This window comes from Sminthopsis crassicaudata, chromosome 1, assembly GCF_048593235.1.
Source record: "Sminthopsis crassicaudata isolate SCR6 chromosome 1, ASM4859323v1, whole genome shotgun sequence".
Lineage (NCBI taxonomy): Eukaryota > Metazoa > Chordata > Mammalia > Dasyuromorphia > Dasyuridae > Sminthopsis > Sminthopsis crassicaudata.
The window spans coordinates 486,434,467-486,454,760 of NC_133617.1; the positions used below are offsets into that span (position 1 = coordinate 486,434,467).

General features: G+C 35.2%; 1 protein-coding gene across 1 annotated transcript in view; it reads left to right on the forward strand.

Moving 5' to 3' along the window:
• Nucleotides 1–20,294, forward strand: part of MYH16 (myosin heavy chain 16) — a 156,762-nt gene that overhangs the window by 375 nt on the left and 136,093 nt on the right. The window lies entirely within an intron of this gene.

The window sequence follows — 20,294 nt, forward strand, 5'->3', positions numbered from 1 at the left end:
GAGTTAAAACAATTCATACTGACAGTAACATTTAAATATTTAGCTTTTCAGTCATATTTTCAGTCTTAGGATAAGTTTTTTTTCTCAACTAAAAGACTTTACTCAGCTTAAAATCTGAAATAAAAGGTATCTGCTATCAAATTTTTTTTAAAGAGGTGAATTTTTAAGTGGGATGGAATTTGGTATATTGAGGCCCAAATAAATACCAGTAATTATATTTTAGGTTTTCTACTGTGAAAGCAAAAGCTTTATTCTAAATATTCTATAGATGTACACATACATAGCAGCCAAAAGAAAATTATGGTTTTTTCTTTTTACATTTGCCAACAGTAATGAAAACCAAATTATTGTTAAGCTAGAAACTTGATCAAGTTGTGGTTTTGATGGCATATTAAATAACTTAGAATAATAAAATCATAGAGTTGGAAGGGATTTTAGAAATCATCCAATCCAAGCTCCCATTTAGTACAGAAATCTCTTTTTTGATAATCCTGACAGATGGTAATCAGGCATTTGCTTTAGTATTTCTCCTGAAAGGGAGTTCATTGACCCATGATACAACCCCTTACTTTTTTAAATTAATTTTTATTTTATTAATTTATAATTTAATTAATTAATAAAAGGAGATATTATTAATTTTGCATCATAATAATTTCCAAGTAAGGTAAATAAATTATTAAATAAATAGCTAAATATGTTATTAAAGCTTAAAACTTCACTAAAACTTTTGGGAGATCCTGTTATTTAAAGTAAGAGGGGGTTCTTCTCCCCTTCTCACTTCTCTTTGGTTCAGTTTCCTATTAACCACTTTGTTTGGCTATCATTCTCCCCCTTTAATCTGCAGTGAGGGAAGAGCTAGGTAAACTAGGGATTGTTCATTAGTTCTACTTTCCTTGTCCTCTGTTAACATTATACTATCTGCCTCAAGTAAACATCTTCCTTCTTGCTTTGATGCTGAATGTAGACTTTTTAAAATGTTATTGATATTCTATTCTTTTATATCACCTTCATTTCCCAATAGATGGCCCCGCCCCACCTCAAGAACCATGTTATAAAACAATGTTTTCAAGAAGGGGGAAAAAGACAGTTTAGCAAAACTAACTAACATTGTAAATAGGTTTTTTAAAATCCCTTTTGGGGGTCCATTTTGGGGTTTAACCTTTTTGAAATTGTTCCTATGGGTTTGTAGCCATTCTTCTATTAGCTCTTGTTTTACATCATCTTCCTTTCATTTTTCCATATGTCAGTACTTTAAGGTCCCATGACTTCAACAGTGTGGGAACACTATCCCAAATCACTGTGATACAGCCAGCCTTAGGGTGATGCTAGAGAGTTTGGGTGACTTATCCATATTCATATAGTGTCAGAAGCAGGGTTTGACAAAGTCTTCCTGACTCCAAATCCACGATTCTACACTTTTCTAAGTATTTTTGTAAAATAAGATTTAATTAGAATTCTACATTGATTTCTTTATATTCCTTTCTCTCTTTCATTCATCATTTTTTAGAATTTTGGATTTTAAAGATTCCCATCTCTGGAGCTTTGTTCTTTTTTTTTTTTTTATTTTTTTTTTTTAGGCTCCTCAATTAAGGCATCTTGACTATCTTTTCTTTCTATACTCTGGTTATTTATTTCTAGACTCAGTATTTTTTTCCTTTGCTATTGCAAAATTTTAAAAGCCACATGGTCATTTTGTCCCAAGATTCTTGTCATTTCTGAATCTTAACCATTTCTTTCATGGGGTTTTGTGAAGAAGAAAAGAAACAAAATTTCTACCATTTTTAGAAGGTTTTAATTTAGTTATACTTCTACTTGGTTAAAACTGCTTCTCCCACTTTATTCTACAGAATTCTTCAGTTCTCCTTTCCCCTTCCTCCTGCTTCTCTTCTGAGAGGAAGTTAATAGAGTCTTTCCTTTTCTTTCTACACTCCGTTCTCCCATGCCTTCTGTATAAGACCATAGTCTTGATCGATGAGTTGGAAGGATGAAAGTCAAAAAAATGTGTAGGATAAATTGTCCTTCATATATAGTAAGCAAATTTTGCTACTGCTTTGATTTTTTAATGCCTTTCTCTCCTCTCTTTCAGCCAAAAGTTTAAAACAGCTCAGAGAAGCTTTCTGAGCTAAATGACACCTCATGAAGTTTTATTGTGCAGCTATGCCAATTTCCTCTGCAATTTTGTTTTTATGCCACAGATAAGAGAAATTTTACATTTAGGGAAATTTGTAACCCCTTTAAATCAAGATTAAATTAAGAACTTGAATGCTGACACTATCAAGGGTACACTTGAAAGTTGAAGATTTGCCAATCTTTAAAAATGGTCAAAATTAGACCAGAATGATTCAGGAGATAAGTATTCATTGCTTGAAACCCACTAGCTTGTTTCCTTTAGGGCTTGCTTAAATGATGCTTATTGGTACAACTCCTAAATCTTTCTCTGTTGGTATTCACTGCGTCCCCAAGTCTCTTCCCTCAGCCAGGCACTGGGAACTGCTAGAATAATCCCACATCACCTGTTGTCATAATGTGTATACCTTAAGGAATTTTAACTCCTAACTTACCAGAACCGTTGGCGTGTTGGTAACTACTTCATAGGCTAAACCCAATACAGTGACTGAAGACAACTCCAAAGGACCAAGGATATAAAATAATATCCATTTCCAAAGAACTCATGGAGTCTGAATGCAGATCGAAGCATGCTTTTAAAAAACTTTCTCTCTTATTTTTGGCCTATGTTTTCTTTTACAACATAGACTAATATGAAAACATCAATTGCATAATTGCACAGGTATAACCTATAAGAAATTGCTTTATGTTTTAGGAAAGGGTGAGAGAGAAGGAAAGAATTTGAATCTCAAAATTTAAAAAAACAAATTTTAAAAATTGTTTTTACATGTGATTGGGAAAAAATAAAATATTTTTAATAGGCTAAAGCAGCACAACTTTGCAAGCCTCCAAAGCATTATGGTCTTCTGTAGTCCTTAGCTTAAATTATCCATTTACAAATTTGGACATATCTGGAGAAATCTTTGACAGAATTGTCTTCCCCTATTGGTTTCTCATGAGCAATATCAAATGTATATTGCTGTCCCTGGTGTGTTTAGGATACAGGATCATAGATTTAGAACTGGAAAGGACCTTAGAAGCCATTCATTGGGTCTAAACTACTCATTTTATAGATGAGAAGATTGAGGTTTAGAGAAGTTAAGTGATTTGCCATGGTTACACAAACTTCATATGTTGAACAGTACTCTCCCAAGCAAATTTTACCGCGAATATATTTTTATTAGTTTGAAATACACATAAGAGCTGGACAAGAGAGCCTCAAATATCCCCAAAACAAAAGAGGAAGGGGTGGAGAAGAATACAAAATAAGTTGAGCCTATTTTCATATTGAAGAGGTGTAACAATAAGTAAGAACTGTAAAACTAAGGTGCTTTGGGAAGAAAACATTATTAGTATTAAATTCTCATGGAAACTTAATTTCCTTTTTGTGGAACATGTAGGACTATACATGTTATAGTTACCACCATGAAAGTTGATATTCTCGCAATCTGTTTTTGTCACCTGGCCCACTTTTCTTGTTACTTTGATTGCTGTCCAGTTTTCCTCAGCAATGTTTATGCTTAGCTTAATGATCTTCTCCATCCCATCCCCTAGCACTTTTCTTGAACACTGCAATGGTTCACTCTTCTAACCTCCTCCCCCTCCCATACCTTCTAAAATGAAATACCTCAATTCTAACAACTTTGTCTGCTCCACTTCAGGAACACAATGATTTGGTTAAACCTTAGATATCATTTTATAGAACTGCATCTTTTCTAACATCCTAAGTTTCAAAACTGTCTTCTTTGGCCACTTCTCCCACTAAACTTGTCCTTTGCCTTAATTATAAACTTAGATTCCATTTGTTTCATTTATCTTTATATCAGATCTTGAATCTATGGCCAAAGCCTTCAATAATAGCTGTTCCAACCTTTTTCCTTCCCCCCAACCTTCACCACCACCATCCTCATCCTGACACTTAGAACAAATGAGTTAGAGGAGGAATTAAGATACTCAACAATGTTTCCATTCTCAAAACTCACAGGCATGCACATTCATTTTTTTCTATCTTAGAATACTTCTCAGTTCCTCACACACTCTACTCTTTACTAAAACTAGTCCTCCTACCTATATATTTGATCTTGTCTGTCTCTCCTGCCAAGTCTACTACCTTGTTCCAGTAAGCATTCCTTTCTTATGCATCATCAATTTCTTCCTTCTAGCTTCTTTATTAACTAAAATACCTGGTCAGGTGGCTTAGTATTACCTCTAGAGTTAAATACAAAATCTTTTAACTTCTAAAACTTCTAATTCTAATTTATCTTGATAGCTTTATCATACCTGGTCAGGTGGCTTAGTATTACCTCTAGAGTTAAATACAAAATCTTTTAATGTCTAAAACTTCTAATTCTAATTTATCTTGATAGCTTTATCAAGGGTGTCTTAGTAAATAATTAACAATCAGTTCTTAATAAACTTTTAGGTTCAATTTGCATTATTAACATTTCCTCCGTTGCCTTCAGATAATCAACAATAAATCAAGCCCTGAATTATAGCATGTGCTGATTTTCAAGGTGTTTCCAATGCTCATTGTGCATTTCAAGATGGCTCCAGGATAACCCTTTTACAAACATTATGGTTTGAAAAGTATAACCTGAATTCAGCATTCCACATACTATCTTTATGCCTTATCTCCCATTCTAGGAATGAAATCACTTTTCATTTGTCTCTTTTAGAACTCATTTCCTTCAAAGTTCAGGTGAAATGACATCTTCTATGGCAAAGCTTCTTAAACTGTGCATCACCCATGTGGGGGTCACATAACTGAATGTGGGGTTGACAATTATGATTTATTATTAATAAATATTTGATCTGTATACCTATTTGTATACCTATATACCCAAGGCTGTGTAAAAATTTCTCAGGTGAAAAGGGGTCATGAGTGGAAAAAGTTTTAAAAAGCTCTGTTCTGTGAGATACCTTGATTGATTCTCTCTGCTCTGTCTTCTCACTGTCTCTTCCCAAAATAACTTGTGTTTATTTTGTAGTATGCTTATTTGTGTGCATTTTCTCTCTCTCCCTTCTGCACCAATATAAACTCCTTGAGGGCAGTAATTGCCTTTTTTTGTCTTTTTATCCCCAACATCTAGTATATAACAGGCATTTAATAGATGTTTGTAGCTAGCTTAGGTATACCCAATTGCCCCTCTCCTCAAAAAACAAAGTCTTCTTGACAATATCCCCTTCTCTACTATAGTCGCTCTTAAAAATATTCAATGGCCTAGTTGCCCAAATCTAAAAACCTTTATTCAGTTCTCATCCTCTTTGACTTCTCTGAATCAGGACATAGTTGATGAATTTCTCTCCTTCCTGGATGCTTCCTTCTTCCTTGACTGACTCTACATTTTCTTGGTTTTCCTCCTCAGGCTCCTGGTCTTCAGCTTGGCTCACAAGATTTAGAATTAAAAGCAACTTTAGAGGTCATCAGTCTAACTTTATAGAGATGGCTTACCTAAGGTCACATGGAAGTCATAGATGGCAGGTGAACCAAAGTCATTTGATTCCAAAGCTAATGATCTTTCCAGAATTGCCACATTGTCTAACACATGAACACTCCACTGGCATCTCAAATTCAGCAAGGCCAAAAGCCAACCTTAGCTTTTCTACTCTGTTCCATCTATGGTGCAATTGAAAATTTATTTGGCTATTGATTCAGAGGACCTGCATTTAAATCCAGCCTTTGATGCTTTCTATGTGACCTTGAACAAATCCCTGGGTTTCCTCAGCTGTTAAAAAAAAAGAGAGAGGGTCGGACCAGATGGTCTCTGAAGTTTTTTCCAGCCTTGAATTTATGTTCTTATTTTATTTTGTGGCATTACCATTCAACCTGGAGACAGCTGGTATTGAAGCAGATTGAGCGCCAGGCCTGATGTCAGGAAGACATCTTCCTGAGTTCAAATCTGTCCTCAAACACTTTTTAGCTGTGTGACCCTGGTCAAGTCACTTAATTCTGTTTGCCTTAGTTTCCTCATACATGAAATGAAGTGGAGAAGGAAATGGCAAACCACCCTAGTATCTTTGTCATGAAAATACTAAATAGAGTCATGAAGTGTTGGACATGACTGAAATAACTGAATACCATCAGTTCAGTCTCAAGGCTCAAGACTTTGGAATGGTCTTTAAAGTAATTTTCCTAAAGTATAGGTATGGCCACATTAACCACTTTCTAAATAAATTTCAATGGCTCTCTACGACCTCCAGGCTCAAATATAAAGTCCTTTGTTTGGCATTTAAAGCTCTTCACAACCTGGCACCTTGTTGTTCCTGTTCTTCCCTTTCAAAGAGGACCAATGACATCACGACTTGTGAGTGAATTGGATTTAAGCAAGGCAGAGTTGCACAAAACCATCGGCCTCACTCTCTCTTCCTGAGTCATTGAAGTCCAGTGGAAAGACAAAAGTCAAGATGACTGGTGATGACTCAAGATGCAGACCCGTGGGTGCTTAGATGTCTGAACAAGTTCTAAGTGCACCACAGTTCCTGCTTCAGCCACCATACTGGCCTTTGAAACAAATTGTTCTCATCTACCTATATTCCACTAAGCGAAGTCTTCACATGCTTGGGATAGACATCCTCCTGATTCATGGACAGGTTTCAGGTCTATCAGTTACCCTCAAACTGGTTTAACCCATCTGCCAAGATAGTTTTACTAGGTAGGGTGTGGCTGCTGTCCATGCTATAGCTTCTTGGATGTATGGGATGTTCAGGAAGACTAGTACTTCTGGTATGAGGATTTGCTGAGCCTTGTTCAGGGCTGTTCATCTGCTTTTGCTATCTACCTTTGACTCAACTCTCACCTGGTCCCTTTTCCAGTTTTCTCTCACTCTTCTTCCCTCCATTCATTCTCTGATCCCATCATTTTGCTTTTCTTCACAAGTTGACACTCTTTTTTTCCATCCCCCCAGGCTTGAAGTTCTTTACCTTCTCACTTCTGCTTCTTAGAATTCCTGACTTCCTTAAAATCTCAACTCAAAGTCATCTTCTGCAGGAAGCTTTTCCTAATATTCCCACACTCCCTTTAAGTACTAGAGACTTAATTTGTAAAGGAACCTTACATCTACTCTGAATATATCTTGTATATATATACCTCTTTATGTGTAGATACAAACTCCCACACCTACATATATTTCTCCCTTCCTTAAGGATATAAGTGCTTGAGGATAGATAATGTGTTTAATAAATATTTGTTGATAAATGTGTGTGTGTGTGTGTAAGAGAGAGAGAGAGAGAGAGAGAGAGAGAGAGAGAGAGAGAGAGAGGAACACAAAAATAGCTTTCAAATTCTAAAAATCTTGTCTCCAAGATTTTTTTCCATTTCTGCCACTATCACTCTGGTATAGCTCCTTCACCACTTGTTTGGATTTTGAGATAATCTTGAGCTAGGCTTCCTTCCTTGACTTTGTCCTCCTTTTTGTCTGTTAGATTCCTGCCTATGCTTTAAGGTTCCCCTCAAATATTACCCTTCTTTTTTGAAGTGGTCTTCTCTGATCCCTCCCCAAATTAATAACAGCCTCTCTTTTTTACTTCTATAATGCCCTAGTGAAAATATCTGTGTGCCTACTATTCAAAGGGTTCTAGGTCTAGAAGTGGAAGGTACCACAGAAATCCCCTAATTCAAGCTCCTCATATTATAATTGAGAACCAGAAAGATTCTGACTTGTCCAAGGTCTCAAGGGAGTAAATTTCAACTGATCCCTAACCCTCAATCAACATTTATTAAGCACCTACTCTGTGTCAATGGAAAGTGTGGGAGTGGAGAGTATTAGGACCTACTGAAGGTCCACAGAGCCACTGTGTTGCCCTCATTGTTGTATGCCTGAGAAATTTGGATAGTCTGTCAGCGCCATGCCAGAAAACAGAATCTCTTTCATTTGAATTGTCTTAGGAGATCACCTGATGGAATGAGATACTGGACAGTGAGGTCCTTTCTTGAGCTGAACTGCCAAGCATTCCAACTTACTATAGTGAGCCGGTGACCTTGTTCCAATGCCAAACATATGTTTGCCTAAAAGATGTTCTCAAGGTCTCTTTGACAATTTTGGAATCGATTGTGCAACATGGGAGACACTGACACAGGACCTTCCAGCATGGCATACATGCATCAAAGAAGACTTTATGCTCTACGAGCAAAGCAGAACTGTAGTAACTCAAAAGAAATATGAGATGTGCCAATTTAGAGAATCCATCCCAAATATTCACATGGACTATTTGTACCTGACCTATGTAAAACTTTCCAAGTTTGTCTGTTCAGCCAGAGTTAATACCTTGACCCCAACATAGGGATATCTTTTTGGCCCTTTTTGAGTACAAGGGTCAAAAATTAAGCAACCAACCCTTATGCCAGCCATTGCATTAAGCACTAAGGATACAAATAAATGACTAATTCCCCCCAAAAAAGGTTCATTCTTTTTCTCAATAGTATTTCATTTCCAAATAAATGGAAAGATAGTTTTCTTTTTTCTTTTTTCTTGGTGATGAATTTTTTATTAAAGCTTTTTATTTTCAAAATATATGCATGGATAATTTTCAACATTCATCTTTATAAAACCTTGTATTCCAATTTTTTTTCTTCCTGCCTTATCTCACCTCCTCTCCTAGATGGCAAGTAATCCAATATAAGTTAAACATATGTAATTCATTGGAAGACTTAGCCAAGTCCATTTGATTATTCCTTTAGAATGATTCTCACTTCTTCCTTATTATTCTTCTTTTCTTCTTCTATATATATATATTTCCACAATTATCATTGCTGCACAAGAAAAAAAAAAACAGATCAAAAAAGGGAAAAATGAGAAAGAAAACACAGTGCAAGAAAACTACAACAAAAAAGATATTATATTGTGATCCACACTCAGTCCCCACAGTTCTCTCTCTGGGTGCAGATGGCTCTTTTCATCACAAGACCATTGGAACTGGCCCAAATCACTTTGCTGTTGAAAAGAGCCACATCTATCAGAATTGATCATTGTATAATCTTGCTGTTGCTGTACAATGTTTTCCTGGTTGTGTTCCCTTGACTCAACATCAGTTCATTTAAATCTGTCCAGGCAGGCCTCTCTGAAATCATTCTACTGGTTGTTTGTAAATACAGTTTTCAACATTTATTTTTGTAAGACTTTGTCTTCTAAATTTTTCTCCTTTCCTTCCTTACCTTCCCTCTCCCTAAGGTATAGTGTAACTACGAGTGGAAGGCATATGAACTCAAATTCTAAAATACATCCATCAGAAAAGTAATTCTCAATGAGGTCCAAGGAAGCTTAAAAGATCAAGCTGTTATTGTGAAATTTGTAATGCCTTGATTTTATCCAGTCCAAGTTTCTATATTAAAGAGCACAGCTTTTCCTTCTCTCTCAGTTTTTCTGCAATTTATGGTCAAGACAGAACATGTTTAAGTGTTTTGTTGAGGACAAAAATTACCCTTTATTTGTATTTCAACAAAATACCAAATTATCTGGTCTGGGAGAGTTCGATTAAGGAAATTCTAGTTAAATCTTAAAAAAAAAAAAAAAAAAAAAAAAAAAAAAAAAAAAAAGCTACAGTATTGGAATTGGGAAGACATGACTCAATTCAATCCTGACTTAAATAGGCTTACTGTATGACCCTGGGCAAGTTAATTAAGCTCTTTAAGTCTTAGTTTCCCCATTTAAGGAAATTGGACTTTATGGCCTCTAACATCCCTTCTTAAATTTATGAATTAGACCAAGATTCTTAGACTAGGATACAGGCATAGTTATGCTCACTTTTGCTGAATCTCTTATTTAAAGTCCTAATGGATTTATTTACTAATCAGGAAATAGCTATAAAAAATGCAGAATGCAGGTGATTTATTGTAGCTTGCTTCTAAACCATTGAAGGAGCTTGTTATCTCTAAGGACAACTATTAAGATCTAGTAAGTTGGAGGAAATGTTCAAAAACTCAAATAAGAGAATAATAAAGGAAGAAGTGAGGATCATTCTAAAGGAATAATCAAATGGACTTGGCTAAATCTTTCTTCCAAGATCCCTAAATGCTGATTACAGGGAGATTAGTAATGAAATTAGGAAAGTCTGGATAAAAAGATGGTTTGGGAGTATAGACTGAGTTATGTTTTAGATGTTAACATGTAATAATATGTCCCTTGTGTTTTATTCCCAAATCTTGAAGCAGGTACTATTTGGAAAATGGTGGTTAGAGAAATGTATTAATATTAAGATAATCAAGTTACCAGGACAGAATCAAAATTCAATTCTAAGTAAAACATAGTCATCTTCATTCCTAACACCCCTAGATTCTTCTAGCTTATATGATATTCCCTATTCCATTTAAAAGTGACATATTATTCCAAGCGGCTCATTTAAAAATGCAGACTTAATGAATAGAACTAAGGATAATAATGTTGAAGTTCATTTGTATCTGACACTCCATGACCCTATTTTGGTGGTGATGGGATAGTGTTTCTTGGCAAAGATACTGAAGTAGTGTGCTATTTTCTTTTCTTGCTCATTTTACAGTTAAATAACTGAGGAAAACAGGATTAAGTGACTTGCCCAGGGTCATACAGCTAGTATGTTTCTGAGGCTGGATTTGAACTCAGGAAGATCCTCCTGTCTGTCATCCTGACTTCAGACCCTGCATCACATAGCCAGATCAACAATAATAATAGCCAGATCTGGAAATCTATTTTTTCCCCTGAGGCAATTGGGATTAAGTGACTTGCCCAGGGTCACACAGTTAGGAAGTGTCAAGTGTCTAAAACCAAATTTGAACTCAGTTCTTCCTGACTTCAGGGCTGGTGTTCCATCCACTGCTCTACCTAACTGCCCCGAAATCTATTTTTTAAAAAGTATCTCCCATAAGGTTGTTAGTAACACTAATAATAGCTAGTTTTTATATAACCTTTAAGGTTTGCTAAGAATGTTTCCTTTATTATTTCATTTAATCCTCACAACAATCTTATAAGGGAGGTGCTAAAAAATAAAGCAAAACAAAACAAAAACAAAAACAGATTTTCAGATTTCTACTTCTAGGTTCCATTGTTGTCAGTATGGGTTTTGAATAGGACAGGACAGATGATAGTACACTCTGATGGTGGGTTTTGCATAATCAAGGTTGAGCTCATTGCTTAGCACCTTGTTAATGAAGTAACTAGTTTTGAATATCTAACATGAAAGAAACAGTAATTTTCTGTCAAGAATGAGGAGGAAGAATTTTGCTATATTTGATAGTGAGTAAATTGAGCAGAGGTTTCAGGATTCCGGCCTTGATGAATTCAAGCATCTGGTGCAATGTTCCCTGACTTGTGAAGTTAGTCATTGTGCAAATAACCTCTTACTTGATTCTGAATTCTCCCTGGAAAAGAAATAGATAACATTCTTAACATTCTCTTGTAGACTCAAAGAGGGACAGAAGAATCTTGCCTGTCGAATTCTATTTCCAGAGGGACTTAATGAGATTACATATGGAATTTGCATGAACACCTTGGTGGAACCCAAAGGTTTCCATCATTTGTGAGCAGAACAAATAACATCTGGCTAAGATAAGCAAAAGAGAAATAGTTAGGATTGATGACATGAGGTTAGCTTCAGACTGTATGTTCAAATTGACTTTGATTTCTCTAAGAATTATGTAAAGTCACAGAATATGAAGTTATTTGCGTAATCCATGAACTTCTTTGAATAAGAACCATCCTTACCATATAGGAACTTATGATATTTGATTATTTAAATTTCTAAATCTTTTCTTGCTACCTGAGGATTTTGGGAAAGCTAATTAGCTACCACAGAAAACAGAATCTCTTTTTAACATGTATTGAATGACTAAGAAAAATAGAGAGGGACTGCAACAGGAGAGACTACTAAGGATGTTAAAAAAAAAATTAGGTATTTTGTATTTATAGAAGACATTCCTCAGTGAGTCTTAAAATGTTTTCACCACAGAATTCTCCTTTATCTCAGTGATCTCAGGAGGTTGGAAAGAAGGGGAAGGCATTAGTCCCATTATATAGCTAAGGAATTAAAGCTTAGAAGAAGTAATTTCACTGAGTCTAAGACAGCAAAATGTTTAGGCATAACCTGGAATGAAATTTAGTTCTTTGATTTCTAGTCAGATCTATTTAGAAATAAAAGTAGCTCTGATAGGAAAAAAGGTATCTAGTAGTCTCATTATGACAAATTGAAAGGCACCTTGTCCATTCCCAATGGATCTCTTTTGCATTTAGTTTAATATAACCAAATAGTTTTCTGTTTGTTTTTAATCAACCATTGCTCAAGATGTGCCATTTCCCTCAGGTTAGTTTTTCATAAAACAAACAATTTACTCTATATCATCTCATCCTAAGTAATCAGTAGGAGGGATTTCACTTTTCAAAACATTCAGCAAATGAGGATACTATTAAATTAAGTCACATTTGTAATCAGAGAATGGCTAGTAAGTCATTTATTTACTGCAGTCAGACTTTACTACCCTCAAAATTTAAGCTTTTTTGTTTGTTTGTTTTTAAATAGTGATCGTTGAAAAGTTGAGAAGATGCACTGGAGTGGAATATTTTTTATACATCAGAGAGAATTGATGAGTTGACTTTGCTGAATAGCTTTGCCTCTTCTTTGTTCCAAGGAATAGCTTGCTGGAGAAGTGAGGGAAAAGACTATATTGGGAAATGAAGGTTTTATTGAAAACAAAAGGAATACAATTGTATACTTTTAATTGCTAGGTTAAGTTTTGTTTAAATAAAGTATTCCCTAGCTATCCAGAGGAAGCCCAATAATAGCAACCAGATCCTATTGTAACTAGTAGCAGGCGTAGACCAGTGCTTGATTTAAGCTAACATTTGTTAGGTACCAACATGAAGACTGATCACTTATTCTCTAAAGGAATTCATATACTCTGGTCATGAAAAGGAGCTCTTCCAATCTCTCTCCTCCTACCTCCCCCACTTTCTTCTTATCATAGGTCCCTGGATGTCCTGCTTACATTTCTTAGCACAGCATCAAGAGTGACAGTAGTAATAAATTGCTGTATCTTTTCATGTCAGCCTGTAGCAATATTGCTTAGTGCCTGCACAACCTTCTTCTGGATCGGGGGCCTCTGCTGATGCAGGAGACAGGGAGCACTGTCAAGAAACCTTCATCAATGGCCATCTGGATTTGTTGATCTATCCCAACTGTCCAAAAGGAAGGGACCGTGGAACAACAGAGACTGGAGGCTAACCTAAGAGGGTTTCTTTTTAAAATATTTTTTTTATTTTATAATTATAAAAATTTTTGACAGTATATATACATGAGTAATTTTTTTATAACATTATCCCTTGTATTCATTTTTCCAAATTATCCCCTCCCTCCCTCTACTCCCTCCCCTAGATGACAGGCAATCCCACACATTTTACATGTGTTACAGTATAACCTAGATACAATATATGTGTGTAAGTACCATTTTCTTGTTGCACGTTATTAGATTCCGAAGGTGTAAGTAACCCGGGTAGATAGACAGTAGTGCTAACAGTTTACATTCACTTCCCAGTGTTCCTTCTCTGCATGTAGGGTTTCTGTCCATCATTGATCAACTGGAAGTGAGTTGGATCTTCTTTATGTTGAAGATATCCACTTCCATCAGAATATATCCTCATTCAGTATTGTTGTTGAAGTGTATAGTGATCTTCTGGTTCTGCTCATTTCACTCAGCATCAGTTGATGTAAGTCTCTCCAAGCCTTTCTGAATTCATTCTGCTGGTCATTTCTTAAAGAGCAATAATATTCCATAACATTCATATACCATAATTTACCCAACCATTCTCCAATTGATGGACATCCATTCATCTTCCAGTTTCTAGCCACTATGAAAAGGGCTGCCACAAACATTTTGGCACATACAGGTCTCTTTCCCTTCTTTAGTATTTCCTTGGGATATAAGCCCAGTAGTAGCACTGCTGTATCAAAGGGAATGAACAGTTTGATAACTTTTGGGGCATAGTTCCAAATTGCTCCCCAGAATGGCTGGATTCTTTCACAACTCCACCAACAATGTATCAGTGTCCCAGTTTTCCCACATCCCCTCCAACATTCATCATTATTTATTCCTGTCATCTTAGCCAATCTGACAGATGTGTAGTGGTATCTCAGAGCTGTCTTAATTTGCATTTCTCTGATCAGTAGTGATTTGGAACACTCTTTCATATGAGTGGATATAGTTTCAATTTCATCATCTGAGAATTGTCTGTTCATATCCTTTGACCATTTATCAATTGGAGAATGGCTTGATTTCTTATAAATTAGAGTCAATTCTCTATATATTTTGGAAATGAGACCTTTGTCAGAACCTTTAACTGTAAAAATATTTTCCCAATTTGTTACTTCCCTTCTAATCTTGTTTACATTAGTTTTGTTTGTACAAAAGCTTTTTAATTTGATGTAATCAAAATCTTCTATTTTGTGATCAATAATGATCTCTAGTTCTCCTCTGGTCATAAAATCCTTCCTCCACAGGTCTGAGAGGTAGACTATTCTCTGTTCCTCTAATCTATTTATGATCTTATTATTTATGCCTAAGTCATGGACCCATTTTGATCTTGGTATATGGTGTTAAGTGTGGATCCATATCTAATTTCTGCCATACTAATTTCCAGTTTTCCCAACAGTTTTTTCCAAATAATGAATTTTTATCCCTAATGTTGATATCTTTGGGTTTGTCAAAGACTAGATTGCTATAGATGTACCCTTTTTTGTCCTTTGTATTTAATCTGTTCCACTGATCAACTGGTCTATTTCTTAGCCAGTACCAAATGGTTTTGGTGACTGCTGCTATATAATATAGCTTTAGATCAGGTACACCTAGACCATCTTCATCTGACTTTTTTTTCATTAGTTCCCTTGCAATTCTCGACTTTTGTTCTTCCATATGAATTTTGTTGTTATTTTTTCTAGGTCCTTAAAGTAGTTTCTTGGGAGTCTGATTGGTATAGCACTGAATAAATAGATTAGTTTGGGGAGTATTGTCATCTTTATTATATTCGCTCAGCCTATCCAAGAGCACTGGATGTCTTTCCAAATATTTAAATCTGACTTTATTTTTGTGGCAAGTGTTTTTTTTTTTTTTTAATTTTTAATTTTTAATTTTATTTTATAATTATAACATTTTTTGACAGTACATATGCATGGGTAATTTTTTACAACATTATCCCTTGCACTTACTTCTATTCAGATTTTTTCCCTTCCTCCCCCAACCCCCTCCCCCAGATGGCAAGCAGTCTTATATATGTTAAATATATTACAGTATATTCTAGATACAATATATGTGTGTAGAACCGAATTTTTTGTTGCACAGGAAGAATTGGATTCAGAAGGTAAAAATAACAGTTTACATTCATTTCCCAGTGTTCCTTTTCTGGATGTAGCTGGTTCTGTCCATCATTAATCAATTGGAATTGGATTAGCTCTTCTCTATGTTGAAGATATCCACTTCCATCAGCATACATCCTCATACAGTATCATTGTTGAAGTGTATAATGATCTTCTGGTTCTGTTCGTTTCACTCAGCATCAGTTGATGTAAGTCTCTCCAAGCCTCTCTGTATTTCTCCTGTTGGTCATTTCTTATAGAACAATAATATTCCATAACATTCATATACCATAGTTTACCCAACCATTCTCCAATTGATGGACATCCATTCATCTTCCAGCTTCTAGACACTATGAAAAGGGCTGCCACAAACATTTTGGCACATACAGGACCTTTTCCCTTCTCTAGTAGTTCCTTGGGGTATAAGCCCAGTAGTAGTATGGCTGGGTCAAAGGGTATGCACATTTTGATAACTTTTTGGGCATAATTCCAGATTGCTCTCCAGAATGGTTGGATTCTTTCACAACTCCACCAACAATGCATCAGTGTCCCAGTTTTCCCACAGCCCCTCCAACATTCATCGTTATTTGTTCCTGTCATCTTAGCCAATCTGACAGGTGTGTAATGATACCTCAGAGTTGTCTTAATTTGCATTTCTCTGATCAATAGTGATTTGGAACACTCTTTCATATGAGTGGAAATAGTTTTAATTTCATCATCTGAAAATTGTCTGTTCATATCCTTTGACTATTTATCAATTGGAGAATGGCTTGATTTCTTATAAATTAAAGTCAATTCTCTGTATATTTTGGAGATGAGGCCTTTATCAGAACCTTTAACTGTAAAAATTTTTTCCCAATTTGTTACTTCCCTTCTAATCTTGTTTGCATTAGTTTTGTTTGTGCAGAAACTTTTTAATTTGGTGTAATCAAAATGTTCTATTTTGTGATCAATAATGGTCTCTAGTTCTCCCTTGGACACAAACTCCTTCCTCCTCCACAAGTCTGAGAGGTAAACCATCCCATGTTCCTCCAATTTATTTATGATTTCATTCTTTATGCCTAAATCTTGGACCCATTTTGATCTAATCTTAGTATGTGGTGTTAAATGTGGGTCCATGCCTAGTTTCTGCCATACTAATTTCCAGTTTTCCCAGCAGTTTTTGTCAAATAATGAATTCTTATCCCAAAATTTGGGATCTTTGGGTTTGTCAAAGATTAGATTGCTATTTTTATTCACTATCTTGCCCTGTGAACCTAACCTATGCCACTGATCAACTAGTCTATTTCTTAGCCAATACCAAATGGTTTTGGTGATTGTTGCTTTATAATATAGCTTTAAATCAGGTACACTTAGACCACCTTCCTCTGACTTTTTTTTCATTAGTTCCCTTGCAATTCTCGACCTTTTATTCTTCCATATGAATTTTGTTGTTATTTTTTCTAGGTCATTAAAATAGTTTCTTGGGAGTCTGATTGGTATAGCACTAAATAAATAGATTAGTTTGGGGAGTATTGTCATCTTTATTATATTCGCTCGGCCTATCCAAGAACACTGAATGTCTTTCCAATTATTTAAATCTGACTTTATTTTTGTGGCAAGTGTTTTGTAATTTTGCTCATATAATTCCTGACTCTCCTTTGGTAGATATATTCCCAAATATTTTATACTATCGACTGTTATTTTGAATGGAATTTCTCTTTGTATCTCTTGCTGTTGGATTGTGTTGGTAATGTATAAAAATCCTGAGGATTTATGTGGATTTATTTTGTATCCTGCGACTTTGCTAAAATTCTGAATTATTTCTAATAGCTTTTTAGCAGAGTCTTTGGGGTTCTCTAAGTATACCATCATGTCATCTGCGAAAAGTGACAATTTGATTTCTTCATTTCCTACTCTAATTCCTTGGATCTCTTTCTCGGCTCTTATTGCCAAGGCTAGAGTTTCTAGTACTATATTGAATAGTAATGGTGATAGTGGGCAACCTTGTTTCACTCCTGATCTTACAGGGAAAGGTTCTAGTTTATCACCATTACATATGATGTTTCCTGAAGGTTTTAAATATATGCTCCTTATTATTTTAAGGAATAGTCCATTTATTCCTATACTCTCAAGCGTTTTTAGTAGGAATGGATGTTGGATTTTATCAAATGCCTTTTCTGCATCTATTGAGATGATCATATGGTTTTTATTAATTTGATTATTAATATGGTCAATTATACTAATAGTTTTCCTAATATTAAACCAGCCCTGCATTCCTGGTATAAATCCCACTTGGTCATAGTGTATTATCCTGGGGATGATTTTCTGAAGTCTATTTGCTAATATCTTATTTAAGATTTTAGCATCAATATTCATTAAGGAAATTGGTCTATAGTTTTCTTTCTCAGTTTTCGATCTACCTGGTTTAGGTATCAGTACCATGTCTGTGTCATAGAAGGAATTTGGTAGGACTCCTTCAATCCCTATTTTTTCAAATAGTTTACATAGCATTGGAGTTAGTTGTTCTTTAAATGTTTGGTAGAATTCACCTGTAAATCCATCTGGTCCTGGGGACTTTTTCTTAGGAAGTTGGTTAATAGCTTGGTCTATTTCTTTTTCTGAGATGGGACTATTTAGACTACTTACTTCTTCCTCTGTTAATCTGGGCAAGCTATATTTTTGAAGGTATTCTTCCATTTCATTTAAGTTGTCGAATTTATCGGCATAAAGTTGAGCAAAGTAGCTCCTAACTATTGTTCTAATTTCCTCTTCATTAGTGGTGAGTTCACCCTTTTCATTTTCAAGACTATCAATTTGCTTTTTCTCTTTCCTTTTTTTAATCAGGTTTACTAAGGGTTTGTCTATTTTGTTGGTTTTTTCATAAAACCAACTCTTAGTTTTATTAATTAATTCAATAGTTTTTTTACTTTCAATTTTATTAATCTCACCTTTTATTTTTTGAATTTCAAGTTTTGTGTTTGTCTGGGGGTTTTTAATTTGTTCCTTTTCTAGCAATTTTAGTTGTAAGCTCAATTCGTTGGCCCTCTCTTTCTCTATTTTATGCAAGTAGGCCTGTAGAGATATAAAACTTCCCCTAATTACTGCTTTGGCTGTATCCCACACATTTTGGAATGATGTCTCATTATTGTCATTTTCTTGGGTGAAGTTATTAATTATGTCTATGATTTGCTGTTTTACCCAATCATTCTTTAGTATAAGATTATTTAGTTTCCAATTATTTTTTGGTCTATTTTCCCCTGGCTTTTTATTAAATGTTATTTTGATTGCATTATGGTCTGAAAAGGATGCATTTACTATTTCTGCCTTACTGCATTTGATTTTGAGGTTTTTATGCCCTAGTATATGATCAATTTTTGTATAGGTTCCATGAACTGCTGAGAAGAAAGTATATTCCTTTCTGTCTCCATTTAGCTTTCGCCAAAGATCTATCATATCAAACTTTTCTAGTATTCTATTTACCTCTTTGACTTCTTTCTTATTTATTTTGTGGTTTGATTTATCTAATTCTGAGAGTGCAAGGTTGAGATCTCCCGCTATTATAGTTTTGCTATCTATTTCCTCTTGCAGCTCTCTTAATTTCTCTTTTAAGAATTTAGATGCTGCACCACTTGGTGCATACATGTTTAACATTGATACTGCTTCACCATTGATGCTTCCCTTTAGCAGGATATAATGCCCTTCCTTATCTCTTTTAATTAGATCAATTTTTGTTTTTGCTTGATCTGAGATGAGGATGGCTACTCCTGCTTTTTTGGTTTTGCCTGAAGCAGAATAGATTCTGCTCCACCCTTTTACTTTTAGTTTGAATGTCTCATCCTGTTTCAGGTGTGTTTCCTGTAAACAACATATAGTAGGATTCTGACTTTTAATCCAGTCTGCTAACTGCTTCCTCTTTATGAGGCAGTTTGCCCCATTCACATTTATGGTTAGAAGGACTAATTCTATATTGCTTGGCAAGTGTTTTGTAATTTTGCTCATATAATTCCTGACTATTCTTTGGTAGATGGATTCCCAAATACTTTATACTCTCAACATTTGTTTGGAATGGAATTTCTCTTTGTATCTCTTGCTGTTGCATTTGTGGTGATGTATAAAAATGCTGAGGATTTATGTTGAGAGTTTCTTTAGATGTTTCTAGACAGAATGCACAAGAGTCTATTTCCCCCTCCCCCTTCTTATAAGGGGATCCTTGTTTTTCTACCCATGTAGGAAGCATGTATTGTAATTTTTATATTTGCTATTGGCAGCTCCAAAAAATACCCTAGTCATCAGAGATGAGCAATTGAGGGACACTTTGTAGTTCACCTTTTGGATTTTGTTGCTCTTCAAACTTCTACACTGAAGTTTCCTAATCTGAGCATCTGTGGAGATCTCAAAAGATAAAGTTACATCTCTGTGCCTTAACAGAAATTTAGTATTTCCATCAGTTTAAATTTTTTTTTTTGAAAAAGCCTCTATAGACTTCACTAGAATGCCAAATAGGTCCAAAATAGACCCCGAAATGATTAAGAACCCCTACTATAAATGAAAATATCCAGAAACAGGACCCTCCCCATCAAAATTCTTACTAATCAGAGCAGCCCATGCCAGAACACTTTGTATGCTAAGGCCCTTCCATCCCTTCAGATGGAAGACAGTGAGCCTTCTGGGTAAACAGCCCAAACACTGAGGTGGATCCACAGGGCTTCCTGATTTGGAACATGGGCACCTGCCAACTTCAGATCCAGACTATATATAGGTGAGAAGCATTACTATCTCATTCTTCCAACTTAGGCATCTATATATAATACATAATAATATAAATTTATAGAAAAACTAGGATTCTCCCAAAGAATCCTCCCATGGAACCAAGGATTGTTTCTACCACCATTTTACAC